This window comes from Eucyclogobius newberryi, unplaced genomic scaffold (genome assembly GCF_026437365.1).
Source record: "Eucyclogobius newberryi isolate DKJ021-1_F unplaced genomic scaffold, fEucNew1.0.hap1 SCAF_9, whole genome shotgun sequence".
Taxonomy (NCBI): domain Eukaryota; kingdom Metazoa; phylum Chordata; class Actinopteri; order Gobiiformes; family Gobiidae; genus Eucyclogobius; species Eucyclogobius newberryi.
The window spans coordinates 26,260,068-26,276,804 of record NW_027316532.1 but is presented as its reverse complement, the minus strand read 5'-3'; the positions used below and the strand labels follow the sequence as shown (position 1 = coordinate 26,276,804).

The 16,737-nt window shown below is 39.8% G+C and overlaps 1 protein-coding gene across 4 annotated transcripts in view; it reads right to left on the bottom strand.

Moving 5' to 3' along the window:
* Window positions 1-16,737, bottom strand: part of fnbp1l (formin binding protein 1-like) — a 40,381-nt gene that overhangs the window by 22,765 nt on the left and 879 nt on the right. The window lies entirely within an intron of this gene.

Sequence of the window (16,737 nt, the reverse complement as noted above, 5' to 3'; positions counted from 1 at the left end):
TCGAGGGCCGGACTCAAACCCACAATGCCACACGACCGTACGCGTGCCACGCTCTTAACCACTGCACCACCGGCGAAACACAGGCTACCACGTGTCTACCTTTACAAACTAGTCATCAAACCATCCGCTTTCAATAACCACATCTACCAAACACCTCACGGAAGCTATACAAAAGTGCAGCTGCAAGTGTTTACGAACGGTCACTACAAGCAAATCGCAACAACTGTGACTATTTAAATAAACCAATTTCCTCTGCAAACAACTAATGTTCAACTGGGCATGAAACCTGTTTACACTGGGGGTGGGCCATGCTGACAAACGAAGAATCCTGATAATGATATTCAGACAATATTATGTCAGAAATGTGTTAAAATATGTCTTTAAACATATTCGTTGAGCTTAAATTGTCGGAAAATTGTGAAATATCTGTAAAAAATTATCGCAAAAGTGCTGAAATATCACATTTATCTGAAAGTTTGCAACGTTTCACTTTTTTCTTTTTAATCAGGTAGCTTCTGTGCTCTATATTAAGCATCATCTCATCTAAATGTTGATATACAGCCCATTTCTAGTCAACACCTTCACAAAGATGTTCCTGATTGTGTGGGATTCCTGTATTAGTTTAGCAGTTCTCTCAAATGTGAATGGACCTTTTTTTTAACGTGAACTGAATCCTACTCGAAAATTGAGTCACAATCAGAGAGTCGAGACATCAGATTTAACGTCGAAGGCGGATTCACTTTGAGAGGAAAGGAAATAGGAACTGAACAGCCGTGAGATCTTTTTTAATCTGATTTCTTTGAGCAAGACTCTGCTAATTCCCAGTGAATGAACGGCAACCGGAACTAGCCTGGCGCTATTGTGAAACTATTGATTCACATATACAGCACCAGGAAATGAATCGTCTTTATTCATCTTTTCATCCTCTTTTATTACTTTATTACACTCGGTTAAAAAAAAAAAAAAAAACACGACCGCTTCAAGCACAACTCCACATCCAATTATTTTCACACGACAAACTAACGATGGGTCCGTAGAGTGACAGACATCGTCGGCGCGGTGGTCTGAGTCTGCAGCGGGCTCCAGTGACTCATGAATAAGTAACGAGGGTATGAGCTCACGCCGGCGCGGAGCAGACGGCCTCACCGGGGGAAATGACAGCATCCATAATTCGCTTTCAGGTTTTTTGCTCGCATAAAAAATAGACGCGGGGAGGGAGTGGAAGCAACGGATTGCGGCAGAACAGAAGACGCTGCTACAAAACGATGCGAAACGGAGCAACGAGGCATGATTCTGATTCTGATTCTGATTCTGACAACTAATTTGATATATATGTTTTAGTTTAAATCCAGAAAGGTTTGGCCGGTAATGCAAACCAAGAGCGATGGCCAATATCCTTAATTATCACCTTAATTGTGTCTACCCACCGTCCTCTGCTACTTTGAACACAAATTTAATCCATCTCCAAAAGTGCCGTACAAGTGTTATGTATCATTATTATTATTTTGGACACAGTTAGAAAATCCCAAAGTGCCGTAATTTCCTCTACAAGCAACAAAATATCCTGTTTAACTGCATAAAAACTGCTAACGCTGCAGTTTAAGTCTGTGCAAGGTCTTTTCGTAGTTTGTCAGTTCATGGGCCTATTTCACTCTTTCTGTCACTGACGATTTGAGATTGAATGGGAACTTTTAACACAATCCTATTATTAAAACACGCGTCATGAATCTAATCGCAATTGTAATTCTTGTCAGAAAACTGGCAAATAGATAATTCTCTGCAGCCCTATTACAGATTGAACATGTTTTACTTTAGTTATAACTCACATTTCCTTCCACTTATGCTTGCCCTTATCAATAAAGAAAAATAGATATCATTGTGTTATCCTTGTGAATTTCATCACTGAGGGATCAAAGAAGCTCTCTCTGAACTGATTTTTATTGTGTGGTTCGAATACTTTTATGTGTGACAGGGATGACAAAGCTTTAATGCCGTGAGTGCAACTTTGGACTTTTCTACGCTAACACTCATTAAAACATTATTCCACTATATTAAATACATAATTGGTACAGTTTTGGTTAGTTTTGAGCCAAGACTTGATCCTGGAGAGGAACATTTTCAACTCAACTCTTACTTTCTTCCTCAGCTCTTAGTTTCTCTAAGGCTGACTGTCCAAATATGTCCTGCACTATGAGTTTACAGCCAGTTTTATTAAAGTAGTGACTTAATAATAATAATAATGCATTGATTTGACACTAATCTGCAATAGAAATAGATGAATTATGATGAAAGTGCTTTTTCAAGTTCAGGACTAAATGATCTACAGACACTCCATCTGTCAAGTCGGGCTGTAGTAGAATAAAGACATTCTTAGTCGACTAAACCGTGTCCTGTGTCTCTGTATCTGACCCAAACTGCACTTGCAGCACTGCAACTGCACATGGGTTTATGCAAAAACAACTATTTATACAGAGACGCACAAGGAAACTGTGTTAGTCATATGAAACGAAGCAAAACTCATTCCACGTCTTCTCTTTTTCGCTGTTGTTCCATATAAATCCTCTTCATCTAAACCAGTGGTTCTTTAACTTTTCACACCACCAAAGGGAAGACTTAGCTTTCCGAGCACCACTAGATCTAAATCAAGTCTATGACAGGACTAAATTAGGGCTAAACCAGGACTTAGTTACAAATACACCATTGACACAGTAGTTTTACCTGAGAAATGACTCGAGGAAGAGCAAAAATGTGGGAAGAATTCACTTGAAACGACAAAAAATGCCGGTCAACTGAGACACAATCAACTAATTCATCGACAAAACGACTAAAGAACCGCTGCCCTTCTGTCAAGTTACTGCAAGTAAAAAGCCATTTGTTCATTTCACCCACGCATAATCAGGTTCTAATCTACGTATAAATATCTGGCTCACACAAAATCTCTCCCCAGTTCCCTCTTCGCTCAGAAACAGGCCTAGTGCATTCCACGGGAGATGTAAACGTGAATTAGCATACAAACTGCGGCGAGGACAATAGTTAGAAATAATGGCATTCCTGAACAGTGCACTCGGCCTCCTCTCGCTCATGTAATTCCTGGAAGGAGGACCCTTTTTTCCTGGATGTCTCCGAGGGGGAGAACAAGTCACAAAAATGTTCGAAAACACGTAGCAACACCCACTACAGCCCGAGGGACGTCTCGGTGAAAGCCAGTGTTTCGGACAAGCTGACATTTCCCACCTGCGCTCGCTCCATGTGGCGTCGGAGGAGGAGGCGGCTCGGTCTGGTCATCGAGGCCCGGGATGTGACCTCAAAACGTCCTCAGGGGAACGGTCTGTGTTTAGGGAGCTTTGGGGAGTGTGAGGGCATGGGATGGCGTTTGGAGGAGCCGGTTAAGAAAAACAAGAGGAGAAGAAGAGAAACAGCAGAAAATAGAAAATAACAGGTTTACAAAAAAAGAGAAAAATGATCAATTAAGTAAGTAAATGTTAGATTTTCTCTTGATCCGACACAGACCTATATGCATGAAGCTCATAATTGTATTACCCGTATTTTCCGGACTATAAGTTGCACCTTTTTTCATCGTTCTGGCCGGGGCGACTTATACTTATATACTTATGATCCGGAGCAACTTATATGTGATATTATTTGTTATTTTCACACTTGCAACCGCATTTCATACTCCAGTGCAACTTATATATGTTTTTTTCTTCTCTATTATGCATTTTTTGGCTGGTGCGACTTGTACTCGACTTATAGTCCAGAAAATACGTTACTCATTTTGTATTAATTTTGCTTGAATATGTTTTAATAGGCTGCATTTTAAAGAATAAGCAGTAAAAGCAATAGTGCAGCACAAGTTTCTCCTCAACCTCAAACAATTTCCCTTGATTTTCCTACTCGACAACATTATTTTTCTGCCATTTCAGACTATACAGAGTGCTAACATCTGTGGATGGTACACAGCAAAATAAGGGAACGGTGATATAACAGCTATTGTTATTGGTCCGGTGTTCGAAATGTAGCCGATATTTGGCACAGATATTTTTCTAAGCTGTGTGTGCTACAGCAGAGTAAAGAGAGAGTAAAAAACATAAATAGAAGCAAAATAAGGCTAAAAATGTGGCTGCACATTTACACAATCATCCGACAAATTATGTAATATCTGACTAAAACACATCCTGTTCATATTTTTACAAAAGTGAAAAGTTAATTTGAGAACTCCACTATAACTTTACATACATTTGTGATGTATGAAACACTGGCAATGGATTTAGAAATTTTAATATGGCAAACACCGGCCACAACAACAAAACTAATGTTGTTGGATATTAGTTAGCAAAAAAACTACATAGACCATGATCCTTTGCTCCATTTCAGTGCAGACAACGTGAAGAAATAACTGTAATTAAGCACTTGTATCTCTTCATTCTTTGGGAAATAACCGTAATGATTTGTTCCAAGGCGTTTCAAAAGGAAAAAGTATCATATAATCTACAATTCTGTTTGCCTTGCCACAATATCGTACTGTGAAGTGAACCTTGTCATAATATTGCACCGTGAACATGATTTTTCAGTATTTGTGTGTGTGTAACTGGAGACGCCGATCCTCTACATTCTCGCTCTTGCTGCCGAGCGTTCTCTTTGCGATGACTGATTCCCTCATGAATACTGCAGCTCAGCCCCGGACCCACTGGACCGTCCGTTATGCTCCCGATGGTCCCGTTCTGTTACTCTGACGGACGAGCGAAACGGCATTACACATTCGCAGGTGTTTTCCTGCACACTGAAGACAAAGACAGACACGCTTTAAATCTATGGATCCAGAGTCCATGAGTAATTTGACTTTACGGCATGTGGTGTTTTTTTTTCTAGTTCAGCTGAGGCTAACACACAGGAGTGATGAAATTGCTGACCCCAGGTTTAGGATAAGGCACAGTATATTTTAATATAAGTCATGTGGAGCGAGAATGACGACTTGTGTTAAGCCCAAGACAGACTGTGAATAATAAAGAACAGATTTCTTTCATGTCATCGCTCGCCACTTATTCTCTGGCAACACAGAAATAGATTTTTTGTACATATAGCCAGATTACATTTGTTATTCTCTATTCATCGATCCAGATTTTTTGTTAAATTTTTATTTTGTCAAAGAAAAAGGGCTTTTAATATAAATTCAATGAACAGAAACAACACTGAGTTTTAATCATTTCCATTTAACCCTCCAAATATCTGCACATTTCTTCTTTGAAAGTGTCTTATTGACAGAAAATTGTGTGACTTATTGTCATGGAATCAGACATACACCGATGCTATTCCTTAACACATTGAGAACACAATTCAACTTAGAATATGAAACGACACAGAAAGATCAGACATTTGTATGGCATGCATGGGAGAAAACGCGGGGACTGTGTCAGCCAGGCCGTTGTAAGGAGCCTGGCTGACCCTCCTGCGTCTCACCCCCGCGTCTCACCTCGTTTTTTCCCATGCTGGTTGGTTTTATTAGATATTCTGGAATAGGCGGGTCACATTTCTCATTGGTCAGCCTCACATCAAGGCACTTGGTATTTTTCCGTAGAGATAAAGCCTGCAAGGGGGGTGCAACTCCCCCCCCCCTCTGGGGAAACATCCTTTGGCCCATCTTTACGACCCCTTCACAAACAAATGCTGTCACACACCCGTTCTTCTCTTAGACTAATGATGCAGATAAAATATCACTATTATGCAGATAAAATACATCACAGAAATATACTCATATATTCACATTTTATCACACTTATAAAACTACAAATGACTGGATCTCGAATTCAAACAACGGACCAGTCCTGTGTAAAATGTTTTTTTAATGTGTTTTCTGGACCTTAGCAACACGGCTAATATCAACATGACGCTAACATATAGATGCTTTAATGTATAAGAAAATTAATGAAGCAAATTAAATGCTCTAAATGCCAATATTACACAGGCTTACAATGTACTTTTTGTTAACCATGTCTTTCTTTTTTTTGTCATCATTGAGATATTGATGGTATTTCTTGGCCTGGAATGTTCTACAGTATGGTATTAAGTGTATTTATGTCCAAGGAGAGCAGCAGATGACGCCACCTGGCAAAGTTACAGATCAAATCTGTGGAGAGGCGACTCCACACAGCAAGGCATTTTTGAGAGATGAAAATAACAAACATAATTGAAAATAAATAATAAGTTAAATGTCAGTCAGTGATCCATTCCAGACTTGGTGAAACTTCCACCAGAAAAGCTACAGTAAATTATGTAAATGATGTATAAAATGCAGGAGCCCGTGTTCACATCAGGGGTTTAGTGAGACTTTTATGTTTACAACGATAAAGAGCAGATAAGTGTGTTTCACAAGCTTCACTGGTTCCTCCGACACTTGAAGGACAAACACGTGCAGGTCATTAAAGAAACCCACTCTTTGAATAGTTTTTTTGCCACTTAAGGGTAATATTTAGCACTGCAACAATGAATTGGAAGTATTGTGACTAGTCGACTATTCAAATAATCCACGACTATTTGGATAATGTTTTTTGTAGCACAAACAGACAGTAACACTAAATGCAGCCCAGTTCAGATGAAAAATATTCTTAATTTGTAAATATTTCCCACCAATACACCTCCATTTGAAAACCCCAAGCCACATTAGAAATTATTATTATTTTTTGCCTTTTTTTGGGTATAAAACTAAAGAAGGTCAAACATTTCCATTTAAATCCTCGCATTGACTCATCACATTCATACCATTCATACCCACTCATACATTACAGTAGATAACAAAACAAGAACAAGCTCAAGGCATATCTAAAAACTTAACAGAAAAAGAAACTGTATCTCAAAATTCTAGCGGGCAAATATTCCATTTCGTGCTGTGCTCCGATAACCTGCCATTCCCTGTTGCAATTATTCCCTCCAAAGCAAACTGATAAAGAACTGAGATTTTAAAACGTTACAAACATAAATTTGATTTAGTCTTAGATCTAAAAAATATATTAAAAAAATCCCAGCAAAACAATCATACAAAAAAAAAAAAAAACATACATTATATTTCTGGGAATGATGTCAAAAGAAAAACCCACTTCGAAAAAAATGACTAATTGACACGTCGACCACTAGAACAATCTTTAGTAGCAGCATTAGCATTTTAAAATCTAAGAAGAACGTAACATTGACACTTTGGAACGGTGAAAAAGTCAAACATTAACCTAAATAGTGGAAGACTTCTTGTAGCAGCAATAAAAAGGCAAAACTAATCGCCACGTTTCCCACGGCTGATAACGGCTACAAACGAGCCGTTAAGGAGAGGAGAGCCCCAGTTTCAAGCTTTAAACATTTTTGCTGAGCGCGTTAAACAAAATAAACTAGAGGACAGAGGAGCACATGTGTGTGTCATGTGAGGACAATAAATGCGGAGGAGACGTGTGACCTCCTTTGGTACAATGAAGACTCTGTTATGGAGGCCTCGGTGTCCTCAAATAATTGGCGATTATACACGAAGGCTAATGCGGACAATCGTGTGCGTCATTATAGTCGCGGAAAACAATGCATACAGTTTATAAAAGGCATTCTTGGTCACTTCCGTTTACGTGTGACAATGAGGGCCGGTCAAAGCCTAAATTTAGTCTGGACTCACTAGACAGAAGAGCTGAACGATCTCGTGGAATACGTCTAATCAAGGGTTATGGTTAGTTAGTTTACTTTAGTCAGAATATGTTTCCACAGGTTTAAAACTAGGGCTGCAACATTAATCGCAGTCTCAATTTGAATGGGACGCAGTAAGCGACTCGCAAAGGCTGCAATTTGCCATAAGTGCCATAATTTCCTCCGCAAATGACAAAATATCCAGTCTAGTTCTGCAGCTTAGATCTGTACAAACACGCTCTAAGTCTTTTAGTAGTTTGTCAGTTCATTAGCCTATTTCAGGTCTTTTTCTCATTTGTGTTTAAATGGGGAACTTTTAACAGAATCCTATATTTAGATCATCAATCGCAAATCTAATCGCAATTAGATATTATTAGATATATACAGAGATTATAGTTTTCGTCACAACAACTAGTTCTTCTCATGGTAGTTTGTTGATTAATTGCTGCAGATCGACTCAGCTTGAGCAGTAATAGCATGAAAATAACGCAAGAAATGTGTAAATGTTGTGTTTACAAGAAATAAATATCCATATATAAAACTATCAAGTCCTCAAGCGGCTTCACTTCAGCTTCATCTGGTCAAATTGAGTAAAAGTATAATATTCACAGGCTTTCGTGTTCTAAAAAAACAAATTAAATCGCTCTTAACAGATAAGAAAAATGAATGTAAGTGCAGAAGAACGTTGCATTTCATTACTATTCCAAATAATAAACGATAGTATTTAAACTACCTTATGCCACTGATACAATACATTTAAAGCGTTCAAATCTCAGTAAACCTTGTCCATATGAATTACATTGTAAAAACATGAGCTGTTTATATAAAGAGCAGAATCAAACACTTAAATAGCAAATCAGTATAATTTATGAGTCAAATACATTAATTATTCAGCCTTCGAAAAGCTGACTTGTTCGAAAAGCTGACTGACAGGATTTTTGTTGTTATTTTTTGGTAATACATTTATTACCAAAAAATAACAACAAAAATCCTGTTTAGTGCAAAGATAAGATACACATGATAAATACTGAGCCCCCATGAATACTGTTCCAACTTTCATCTATTGAACAAAAAGTCGATATAGTAATTATTGTGACAGGCCTAATTACAAACAAATAATGGCATAAAGAGACAATTTTCTTTCAAATTCTCTTGCCATCAAACTCGGCCCTACAGGACACGTTCCCACTGAAACCACAGCATCACACGACTAAACAAAATGGCTGTACAATCCTTTCACAACAGACAGCGTTACAATCCGTGAGCATCGCCGACTGCTTTCCCAAAACCCAGCAGTGGTTGAGCTAACAGCGAGCTAACTGTTGTTGATTTCTTTAATATGTCTGGATGGGAAACACACCTGGGCCCGCTCATCAAGTTTCATGGAACTCGATCTGGGCTTTTGTCTGTGCAGCGCCACACGCCCGGACAGACTGGTCCGACAGGAGACGCGCTTGTGACGATCCGCGGCGCATTCTGCTTCATTCTTACAGCAACACGCCAAGGAAACGGTCATGAACCAGCAGGAGGTCAAAGCTGACAGAGTGCACGTGAGGAGGTGGTCAAAAAATACTGTGCTTTTAAATATAGATGCTTTTTTTCCCCTTAAATGTCTCTTAAATCTGTAAGTTTTCATGATTTGAGGGTTTCTATATTTTTCTGTGTGCTATGGCATTAGAGATCATCTTTGTTGGTGATTATCACAAAATGCATCTACCATTTTAATTCCGATAAAACAATTATTTTTAATGTAGAATTGCTGCTCTGCACTTTACCGGCCGTTACTCCGCACTTTACCGGCCGTTACACCGCACTTCTCTGCCTCATTTGCGGGTGTCAGAAAGTGTTTATTTTCCCACCCACATGTTGACCCCTGTGTAACTCAAATATAACAGGGTTTCTCGGTTCACAGTCCACACTACAAGTCCAAAGGAGGATTTACTGGATCTGCATCTGATGACTGAATGAAATAACGGCCTCCTGAGAATAACAAAAGATAAGGCCTCTTGTTAAGTTAACGTTAAGTCGGGTCTCTTACAATTCAATTTGATACACAGCTCACAAAATAGATGTGGTAAAACTGCGCCAATCATTTCACATGAGACAATGCATAACTATTTTAAAATAAACACTACTGCTGTGCCATTTAATAGTTTAATGAAATACAAACAAAACCTAACCCCAATATGGATTCTGTGAATTACCAATGAATTACCAAACATACATATGAGTATTTAGGTCATTGCGCTCTTTGTCAAAATACTTGGCAACTGCTAACAGCAAAGAGAAATGTCATCTTACTTGTATGTGGTCTGCTTTGTGTATTTGTACAACACCAGAATGTTTATGACACTATTTTGGTCTGGCGTCCTCATGAGCGCAGGATTCAGGTGTGGTCGGCGAGGGGCATTTCATCAAGGTTCACTGGTGCCAACAGGACATGTTCATGATACAAAAAGGAGTCTAAAGTGTGAGACTTCTAAAACGAATACAGAACTTAAGCTATCGTGACAGCCTTATCATCTAAATAAAATAATTTGTCGACTAATACAAAGTTTGGTCGGCTAAAACCCCATGGGACGATTAGCTGAGTCGGACAGCTCTAGTAGCATGACCCATTCGAGCGCTAGGCATATGTTTACACAGCCAGGACGTTTTCTGTGCAAGACCGTGGTCAATCTGAGAGAGCAGGATGTGAAGACACAATCCAGTCCAGTGTGTCAGCGGCCCCATCTGTGCTCCTCACAAACAGCTCATTCATCTGTTTACCTCACGCTGACTCAGGCACCGCCTCAGAGCCACTCCAGACACACCTTCGAAAGTCCCTTCCTGGAGGACACTCGACTTCGGTATCAGAGCGCGCGCAGCTACAATCAACAGTTCAGGTGTAACTTTGGTGCAACTTCTTCACACAATATTTTAATCTTACTTGAGAAATATTTAGTTTTCGTAACAGTACTCTTACTTGCTATCCACTTTCTTCATGCAGCCAATCATACAGCAGTTCCACAAAAATAACCAATGAGACAGTGGATAAAAAGGGCCAGCATCATATTGCAGATGGAGAAGAGCGACTCTGATGGACAACCAGAGCATCCGATCAGGGTCAATCAGTCGGGTTGGGGCGGGTCACGGGTTGTAAAATGCTGAGCGTCGTATCGCACGTCTAATTCAGTAACTCATTAGACTAATTAATCTGTGAATCTGAGGATTTTAGTAAAAACTCGCAGCATTTCACAGATTAACATGTAGAGAACATGTCTATGGTGGCATCACTGTCCCCACTGTTCATAATGATCTCTCCGTGTGAGTTGATTTACCGGTGTCTGCCTTGCTCCACGTCTGGCTCTGTTCATGCTTAACTGAGAGAGAGAGGATGCGAAGGAAACTCAACTCCATGTTTATTTTAAATTATTATTAGCTGTTGTAGGTTAATTCATATGTTCAAAGGCATCACACAAAAAACAATAACAGAAAACTCCTTTCTAAATGTATAATATTGTTTAAAAATATGACTTGTGATAAATACTACTACTACTTATGTGTAGTAGCTATCATTAGTCATAGAAGTTAGATATCTTTCTACAGCTCAAGCATCGTTGTACTACAAAAGGATAACACAAAAAATCCCCCCCAAAAATGGACATGCATAAATATTGAGCCCCAAAAAGTACAGTTCCAACTTTTATTTATTGATTGATATAAGAATTATCATGGGGCCATCATGCCAAGTTACAGGTTAGATCTGTGGAGAGGCAAGTCCGCTGAGAGGAAGAATTCATGTTTTTCAAGGCAACACAAACACCCAGAAAGAGATATCACGAATATATATCACGAGGACAGGCAGGTGGCAGATCCTCATCCAGAAAAGCTACACAGTAGACTTTTAAGGGAGCAAAAAATGAAATGGCTGATATCAGTCTACATTTTTTGAATAAATGACAACACAGAGTTTTCCACATGACTCCAGTTCTCCTTACGCAGTGGAAAGTGTCTGTCCTGACTTTAGTGGAAACATCTTCATGCGAGTCTGTTTCAGAACATGGAGAGATGAACCAACATGTGACACAGACAGCCCGGTTAAAGGTGGTCAAACACTGCTCTCTGTGTGACACTAACTAACCATTAACTTTGTCGCATGACTTCTGAACACATACAGCACATTTACTCCTGCCATAAGCAAAACCACAAATGCCTTTTAAGCTTCTGTGCATGTTTCTGAGATATATCACATTCCTCCTGATTCAGCTCGCTCTCACACAGCCTCTTCTTTAAATAGGTCTTTACAAACATTAAATAGTAATATATATATATGTGTGTGTGACACTGTGGCACAGCGGTTAGCACTTTTGGTTCAAAGCAAGGTCCTAGGTTCGACTCCCAATACAGTACATTGCAAAAGTATTCACTTTTTCAACATTTTGTTATGTTACAATAATTTTAAATGGATTAAATTCATTATTGCTTCAAAAGTCTACAAACAAACCCCATAATGACAATATGAAAGGTTGTTTAAATTCGATCAATCGATCAATAGATCGATAGATCGAAAACGTGAATAGCAAATTCAAATCACGTAGTCCTACAATCCTTAAATATAAAGCAACAGCCACACTAACATGAACTGATTGGGCTCTTGAAACCTCAAGGATCGTTTCCTGGGGAACATGCAACCCTCCATGTCAAGCAGCTCGTCGAGTGCAAATGAGGAACAGATTTAAATGGCCTTGAAAGTCGCACTGGCACAAACAGCCTGGGAAAACTCCTCAGCAGTGTATATTGTGTCGTGGTATGCAAACAGGCTCCATGCAGGACTGCGAGTCCAGGGAGGTGAAGGGCAGGGAGGGGCCCATTCCCAGATGCACACGTCCAGACTCCTCGTGAAGTCTAAATATATCTCAATCCATTGTGGCAATTTCCTGTCAAATGTTTGTGTTTCCTCTACATTAGTTTTAAAACAACATTGGCTAAAAATACAAAACTGATGATTTTCTGGTCTGATACTAGAAGCCATCGCTGCATAACTAGAAGGGGGCGTGGCTTTTGGGACAGAGCCAGGAGACCTTAGGTAAACTGAACAGAGCTGCTCCACAAAAGCAAAGATGTTGGATTGCTTCAGTAAATGCTTTAGGCCTGTTCAAATGTCTTTTTTTTGTTTATATGATGGAGAAAGACACAACAACCATAGATGAACAGTAATCTGATGCTGGTATCAGTGTTTATAGACACGACTAATACACAACGCAAGTCCAGAGATAAAGTCAAGAGTAAACTTCATTCAAACTGCCAAAAAGAATATGAGCTGTGAAAAATGGAGTCTAGGTACGAGATACAACCTTAACAGCCAAGAAGTCCGAGGCCAGGCAAACGCTTTAATCATAATCATTCTGTAACTTTTCATGTATTTATCATCATTTAGCACAAAACAGAATTATAAATGTTCATAAATTATTTGAGGAAAACTTTGCATCATTCATTTCATGACGACACTGCCAAGTAACTTCATATCACACTCTGCCAGGACCCACCAGATATTTACTTGTTAACAACGGAAAAATATTTGGTGTGCAATATCAGTAGAACCTAGTTAAAAGTGTGCAGGCCGTAAAACCAATCCACATGTGCTGCAGAGTTAGTGGGCCTCTGTGACATTTAAACCTATTAAAATAGTTCCCATGTTGTCATGGCTGTGGGAACCTTCTATAAGTGTCAGTTGTGGGGAATTCAGAGCGAATCCCTGGGAAAAGAGGCCAGTCCTTCTGAGAGAAAGGACCTGAGGAACAGCACAGCTTCGACATGGTTTACACCATCGAGCAACGAGGACGGACACAAACAAGAAACAAAAGGAGATAAGATTTATACAAATGTTTTTTCCATGCTTGTGTAGAGTGAGCTGTGGGAAGTACTGTAAAATAAGAAGAAGTGCTAAACTAAACGCACAATGAACGCTTGAACTTAAATATAGTTTCCATTCCAAAACGTCTCTCTTGTCTGGATAGTTCTGAACAAATGCAATCCATAAGGGTCTTCACACTCTGATCACGCCTTTTATCACCCAATAAGTGATCTGTAACTGTACAATACACTGGTGAACCTGTGGTTGGCACACACACACACAGCAGTGGGGTATACGACTGTAAGAATTAAAGTTTAGTGTCTGTCCATAAAGCAGTTGGCATCATTTGAGCCCAGCTCAGCAGGTTTAGCACTCAGCTGATGTGTTTAGTACACAGCCACAAAAGGACATCAGCAGCGGGACAATGCAGATAAGACCACCACAAAGTCCTGTTTGTCCTGTTTCACATCCTGCAAAACTGCTTTTATGTGGTCAAGCAGCGCATGCTCAATGTGGCCTCAGCCAATTAATGTCCTTCCTGTTCTAGCTCACATTTCATGCTGACTTAAAAATTAAGTATAATAACATTTAATAAAGTCTTATGTTATGTAATAATGTTCTAGTCCATTTTCTGACCACATTTGTCTACGCATGCAGCGTCTGTTTAAGAGCCAAGTTAAAAATAATAGTCATTTGCATTATGTGATACAAGGGAAATGTATGTGTCTACAGCACACAGACCTTTGTGTCCATTTTACTTTGCACTCACATTCACAATTATTCAGTCTTTAAACTATTCAAATTGTTTTGCTATAGTTATTATTAGCTGTAAATGTTTCAGATATGCACATACCTTTATATGGTGCTTTATTTAGTACACATTAGTGACTGTACTTGTTAAGGAGTTGATTCATAAACACAATTTGAATAGTAACAGTCAATTCTTGGTGAATCATATTACCGTTTGCTGCTCGAGTATGTTTGTCCCACAGCCACAGGGCCCTTAGGTCTCTCAGATAATCACTGTTTCTTTAATCAGTCTCGCACTTGTCAACACTCTCCTCCAGCTCCTTCATTTCATCCTCACAAGTTGCATGTTAGCACTTTTGGCTTAATTAAAAGCGACATCCACCAAAAACACTTGCTCCTTCTTTGCAGACGCTCCAGCCCTGAAGCCGGACACCGTCTTGGTGTTGACCAGTGAAACAGCTCGTCGAGTCCAGGCCAGTGCCCTCAGTCTGGCTCTGACTTCACTCACACCCGCTGTGATCTCCTGTTAGCAATAGCAACAGTTCAGCAGCTTTACAAAACAACAGATCTGTGGACTGTTATCAAGAAGCAATCTAAAACCCACACACACGCAAAAACTGCCCAAAATAGTTGATAGAGATTGTAGCTAAAAAGTTACATAAGGTGAACTTTGCACAGTGGAAAAAAAAGTCTAAATTCTCCTGTACTGGTGCCCCTCACTGTGTTTTCATCTTTTTAATCCGCATGGACAGGAAGCGCGGGGTCTTGGGTTCTTCAGGAGGGACTTTGCTGCCGCGTGGGGCTGGCCTCCTGCTCACCTCCTCTGGGCAGCTCTAGACTCAGCGTGGGGGCATCCTGGCTCCAGTGCACACAAAACAGAGCTTTAATTCAAGGCAAACTCTTACTATTTTGCATGAGCCCATCAGAGAAAATGAGGTCAGCTGAGGGTGTACTTCTGCTGCTTTGTTGCGACGTCTCAATGAAGAACGACTACAGTATAAATGCCTTGTTATATTGTTTTGTTTGTTATCTCAAACTGCCTCTATCGCACCCAACACGACCCGGAATGACATTGTTTTTGATGCAGCAGAACAGAATCACACGTCAACTCAAATGCAGATTCCCTCTCAAGGAATAGATGGTCGGTTTATTAGTCTTAACGTTATTTAATTATTTATGGACCTTTATTTAACCAGGTAAGAACCCACTGAGATCGAGACCCATTAGACAAATGTTATTGTGTGAACCCACGTGAAAACCGCTGTGGACCTTTGCCGTGTCCAGGGAAACATAACCTCCTTGTAGATTCTTTACGCAGACCTGCACCTCCCCCGGACCGGCGTCTGCACTGCTCCGGGGCCAGAGTAACAGCACACATTGATTTTAATCACATTTGAACCGCACCCAAATCACAAAAACCCAACGTGAGGGCACCAAAAAAACTGCCTGTATTCCAATTGATCAAAACAGATTTTTAAACTTGTGCCACAGTAGATCCATAAAATGTTGTTTCAATAAATGGGTTTGATATTAGGTCCAACAATCAGCTCAAGTAAGCTCATTTATTCAGATTGTGCTCGTTTCAGGGCCAGATATTCAGGCTTAATGGTCATGATTGAAATGTGATTACGTGGCAGCGCTAACACAGCTAATGCGGCGGAGGGTAATCTGTAATCGGACATCAAGCAGCCAATCATGAGTAATCTGACATCAGACAGCCAACACATTAATCTCATCAGCATCTGCGCGGGATTATGACTGTCAGCAGCAGCATGGCCTCTCCAAGAGCCTCACGCTGAACTGCACAGATGACCACTGAAGAGCTGTGGAGTTCTAATCGGTCAATTCCATTCACAAAACAGCTTATTGCGTGTGTGTTCACCTCTTTATTTTCCGATGTGCACAGGCGAGTTACACTGAACTCATTACACAATATTTAAAGAACAATGCAAGCTATTATGACAGCAGTGTGGTCATGTTGTCTCTAACCCGGGATTTAAATTTAAATAGGAAAAATAACTCCAGTGCAGTAACAAGAGAATGGAAATTATAATGAGATAAAGATAAAGAACTGTAAAATATGAATTCCAATCCATCATAATAGAATAAACTTTTGAATAGAGGCAATATACAAACAGATACCACCATATGGGCAAGTAAATGGTCAAATAGATAGAATTGGACCTTCAATACTTTGTCATGTTGCATATAACTTAGAGAAAATAAGGGTTAGGGTTTTCAAATGTTGCAGATACAAACACTTGTCGTTTATTATGTGGAGGAGTGACATATGTGGGGCATTCTGTTGGCTGCTGTGATCCCTGTGGCAGCCAACACCCGAAAAACACACAGCTGGAGCCAAAACACAAGCAGCATATTCTCATTTTAGTCCAGAAATCCAAAACCAGAGCAAAACAGGTGAATGTTGCACGTGAAAACCAGGTGCAGTCGCTCTAACCCCTGATACACACAGGTTATAACAGCAGCATGGGCGCAGA